We start from the raw sequence: 5,572 nt of genomic DNA, 5'->3' as shown, positions 1-5,572 counted from the left end.
ACACACACACACACACACACACACACACACACACACACACCTCTACTCACCCCAGATAAGAAACCCAGGACAAATCTAAATTATAATTTACCTAATGTTGAACTTTGTAAACAAATGTATTTTTGTTGGGGTATTAACAGAAGTGTGGGTTGGGGTTTACTTATAGGAGCAGGAATAACAGCAAGACAGCTACATCAGCAAAAGGCACACTACAAGGGTGACGATTCATGACAGCGACCTTGGAGAACTCTGCACAACTTGCAGGACCTGGATGACCTAATAAATTGCTATTCTCTGCAGGTTGGCTGCTCATAGCCTTGGTCCCCAGCAGTTATTCACTCCTTTGTAAAACTAGGGAGGAGCCTTAGAGAATCTTCCATGTTTCCACTTTCCCAGACATACCACCTGTTCTTTACCTCTCTCCCGAGGCTCCTCCTCCCTCCAGGAGGGGATCGTTTCAAGGTAGAGATATTTGTGCAGCAGCTTCCTCTGGAAATTTGAGCTTTTTCACTCTCTCACAGTTCCTGACCCACCCATGTGGCTACATTTTCACCTGTCTGAACTCTAAGCCTACTTAAGTCAAATGCCCTGGCTTGTTTCTCCCTTTCTTCTCAATCTTCCTCCTCCAGGCAGCAGCTGAGATTAACAGCTTGCTACCCTCTGGTTTTTCTTGTAATCGCTAATAAAATTGCCCCTGAGTGTCATTTTGAGCCCATTCCTTTTTTATTAATAAAACCAAGCACTTCAATGGGGAATAGAAATTTCCATGGCAACAGGTAAAAACACTGCCTAGAACCCCTAAATTTCTTGTTACAATGGCTCAAGAGCAAATAATCCAAAAGCTGTTGACTTTGACAATGGTTCAGGAGCAAAGACTTTAGCAAGCACAGTAGACTTTACTGACTTGCAAAGAAGCAATGGTTTCTATGAGGACTTTGGGGCATCTAGTCAAATGACATTAGGAAAATTCACTGTAGGACTGGGGTTTTTCATAGGTGATCTCATGAGAGCTCAAGGAAGGGCACTGAGTCAAGAAACTGGTGCTAATGCTAAGGCTGAATATCTAAATTTTATTTTAATGAGAGGAAGAAAAAGATGTTGAAGCTCTGATTATTGTAAGAAACCACTTTACTTTTATCAGCAAGGATTTCCGGCTCTTAATTACTGGAAATTTTACTTGCTGGATATTTACATGCATGTAATACTAGCACTCAAGAGGTTTAGGCAGAAAAGTCACTGAGAGATCCATACTATTCTGGGTTATGAAGTCAGTTCTTCCAGAGAGACAGAATTTCTTGTTTATACGTTTTGCCTTTTCTTTTGTTTGTTTGTAATTTTAACACAGTCTATTGATAGGGTGTTCAACTGGGTTAACAGTATGTAGTTAGTGCTGACAGCAAGGTTACAGCCCACGGCTAATCCCTCTTTAGCTTAGAGTATATAAAAGCTTTGTCATTGTTCAGAGTAATTGATTTGTTTGGCTTTTGGAGAAATTATGTTTTAAATGAATTATGATTTAGAGGGACTATTGGAAATACAAGCACAATTTACCTCAAACTAACATATATTTTTTAAGAAAGAACAATATCTGAATGGGGGCACACTTTGTTCAAAGCAAACTGGAGGCTCTGTGAGAAGAGCAAGTTGTTTACCCTGACAATGACTAGAGAGGGTCAATAGAACGCTAATTTTCAATAACATGATTTTCCCTGTCAGTGTTTTAATGACATCAGCAGCCACAGTTCTTGAAAAAATTCCCCTCTCTACCTTGAAATCCCTTGAGGGAGTGGAAACCAAATTGTCAGGAGAAATTTATATATTTCTTTCCTTTGGGGAAATGTGACTTTAAATATTTACTTAAATACTTAAATTCCCTTAGAATTTTACATTAACTAATAAGGGGTTATTCGATGAGCATTAGAAAAGGTATTTTCAATAATATTATCTAAAGAGGGTAAATGCGCTGATGTCAGTCTAGGTAGATAATTATAGCATAATCAAATGTCAGGATCGTGTGTAGCCCAGGAAAGCACAAGATTTTCTGAAAGCTTTGCAATCATACTGTTATTATTTCATTAGATACTTTCAATTTTTTGTGGGTTCAAATCTGATCAGGTCAGCAGACTTTGTAAACATATAATAAAGCTTTAGAGCACTTTTCTAATATCACCAGTAACATTTATATCCCTTTGTCTATGATTCTCTTCTCTGGCAATTCAAAATCAATGCTAGGTTTCCTATCATTATACTTTCTGTTAAGCCAAAGGTTCCATACACTTTTTAGGAACTCAAAGAGCCACCACATGTGGTTCATTTACAGGAATCAACTGAAGTGAAGGTTTAGGGTTTTATCTGTGTCCACTCTTGCCAGCAGAAACAGTATAAAATTATAAGAAAGGGCAAGGGTTGTACATCACTGGCAGAGTGTTTGCCTAGCATGCATAAAACCCTGGATTCAGTCCTTAGCATTACACACACACACACACACACACACACACACACACACACACACGGGGGGGGCTGATGTATCTCAAGTACATACATATATATGTATGTATGCATTTGAATTACATTTATCTTAGTGGTTATAAAGCACAATTGCCTAAATTAAAGAGTGATATGGACTACTATATATGACAATGTACTCTTCATATCAGTTTTTGTCTATTTATAAACCATTATGTATTCAGCTTTTATGTGAAATTAGAGCACTCCAGTTAAAGTTTTTACACTGAAAGTAACACTATTAAATTTGATCTCTGGCTTAGTAGATTTTGGAATTTATTCAGCTTAATATACTGTTTTCTTTCCATGAGGTTTAAATGATAATAGTAAGACTATAAGTCAATGCTTTTTAAAATACTGTATTATTTTTATCTTATGTGTATGAGTATATTGCCTGTCATGCAATGCCGTGGAGGTCAGAAGAGGCCTTCAGAGTCCCCTGGAACTGGAGTTAAGGACAGTTTGCAGCCTCCATGTGGGTGCTGGGAATCAAACATGGGTCCTCTGAAAGAGCAGTCAGTATCCTTCACTGCTGAGCCATCTCTCCAGCCCCAAGCCAGTGTTTTTATAACTTAATATTTTATACACTCAGGGATCCTCACAGAAGGTTGTAAAACATTGAACTATATGTACAGAATTTGAGTTTGCAACTAATTTTGTTTTATGAGGTTATCTATAAAATTAATTTTATTATCTTTTATTTCAAGTAAAAAACACACTATTTTCTAACAGTATAATGACATTTTATAATATAAGTGTCACTACACAGACTAAACTTTAAATCAGATTATTACTAACACTGATATTCTCATAGTGGGCTTTATTTGATATTGTGCTGTATAGTATCAGTTGTCAACTTGACACACCTGGGTAGAAGGAGCCTCAGCTGAGGAATTTCTTCCTTTTGACTGGCCTGTGACCATGTCTATGGGACATTTTCTTGATTACTTGAGTGATGTGGGAGGGCTCAGGTCACTGAAGGCAGTGCCACCCCTGGGCAGATCAGCCTGTGTTGTGAAAGAAAGCAGGCTAAGCACAGGCCAGGAGTGCAAGCCAGTAAGAAGTGTTCCTCCATGGTCTGTGCTTCAGCTCCTGCCTCCAAGCTCGAACCTGAGTTTCTGCCCTGAAATCTCTCAATGATGAACTGGTACCCAGGATTTTTAAGGTAGAGTAAACTCTTTCCTTAAAAAAAAATGACGTTGGTCAGTGCTTTTATAATAGCAATGGAAGATAACCAGAACAGATACTAAAAATAAAGAAGATTGATTTGCTGAAAAATATTATTTTTCTTTTTCTTACCAGAAGCTGAAGAATACTTGAACTGAATTTAGTAATTGTTCTGGACCAAATAGGGGTAGTCAATCACATTCTCAAAAATATTTTATTTGAAGCCATAACCCTCAATGCGACTCAACTGGAAAAAGGGCCTTAATGAAATAACTAATATTAAACATGATATTAAACATGAGCATAAAGGTGAGTCCCTAATCCACTTGGTCATTAGAGAAGGAACGATTAGGAGGGCTACTCTGTAAGGTCCCCATCGAAACATCGAAACATAGTGAGGAGATGCCTGGCTATAAGTTAAGGAGAGAGGAGTCTGTTAAATTAAGAATGAATATGCCTTAGTCTTGGACATCCAACCTCAAGAAAAATGTATGAAATAGATTTCTCTTTTTAATACAATTTAGTATTTAATATTTTTAAAGCAAACATGGAAAATTAAAAAGAAAATTTATATGTTTAATTTAGTTTTAAAAATCTGTCATATATAATAGGATGATTAAGAGTAGCTATTTTTCTTGAAATTTTCAAGATTCTTACTTATTTTGTTTTTTCTTCATTTTCCTTGGGTAACAAAGTTTAAAATGATTTGGTGTACAAATTCCTGGACTGCTGTAAACATGTATGTCTACAAATCTCCTTGAAACTAACATCTGAAATGCTTTTTATCAAAGTATTTACTACCTTTGTAATATAAATACTGAAAATTCTCTTGAAAAATGGGAAAAAGGCTTCTAATGGTAAAATAACAAAATCACAAAGAGAAATAGTTCTTAATCATTGCTTCTCAAGAAGTACCTTGAGTTTTTGTTTTAAAAGGAAATGTTCTGATGTATTCTGGTATGTTATCTTTGATATTGTCAAATGAAACAACATTGAACTCTGTCCCAGCTCTGCCAGATAAATTCTGAGGAAATATACCTCTGATTCAAAGCAAGTGTGATGACAGTTTTGAAGAGAAATTCAGTTCATTGGGGGTGCAAGATTATTACACTGTAAATGTATAATGTCTGTCAACATGGAAGAGACTTTGGGGGCACATTTAACACATTGTTCAGTGTTCTGAAGTTTTTACAGTAGTGTAATATATTCTCAAATGAGCAAAACTTAGCTTGTGCATTTGTCACATATACAGGCTTAATCTAAAACACTGGAAGACTGACTTGCAGCATTCTTTCCAGTGATCAATGTTTCTTGTTGTCAGCATATGATGATGAGTACTTGGCACTCAAAACCACACACACACACACACACACACACAGACACACACACACACACACACACACACACAGAGAGACACACAGACAGACAGAGTGACAGAGAGACAGAGACAGAGAGACAGAGTCAGAGAGAGAGAAACACACAGACACAGTAATACACACACAACAAAGGCAGACATACACATACATGTGCTCAAACACACACACGCACAAACACAGAGACACAGACAAACACACATACACACACACACACACACACATTTCTATGTCTGTATTGTTATATATTTGTTATTCCTGAGTAAGGAAGTTGTATTCAACTTTACAGAGAGTGTGGTTATAAATATGAATTTAACAGAAATAATTACAAATTCACTATAAAAGAAAAAAATGAGATTAAAGGATTCCCTAGGTAAATATCAGTTCCAACAATGACATCATATGCCAAAAGAATATTTTTATGATATAGTCTGTGAAAAGTAGCTGCCCATTATGATTGCATGAATAGAAGTTACCTTTCATGACTAAAGATTTTTATCCTAATAAAAATGGATTATATCAATATA

General features: G+C 36.3%; 1 pseudogene; it reads right to left on the bottom strand.

Moving 5' to 3' along the window:
- LOC103727131 overlaps positions 1–5,572 on the bottom strand; it is a 118,678-nt pseudogene that overhangs the window by 13,598 nt on the left and 99,508 nt on the right.

This window comes from Nannospalax galili, unplaced genomic scaffold (genome assembly GCF_000622305.1).
Source record: "Nannospalax galili isolate Female #2095 unplaced genomic scaffold, S.galili_v1.0 scaffold709, whole genome shotgun sequence".
NCBI lineage: Eukaryota > Metazoa > Chordata > Mammalia > Rodentia > Spalacidae > Nannospalax > Nannospalax galili.
The sequence above is the reverse complement of the archived record's forward strand: the minus strand, read 5'-3'. Positions and strand labels throughout refer to the sequence as shown.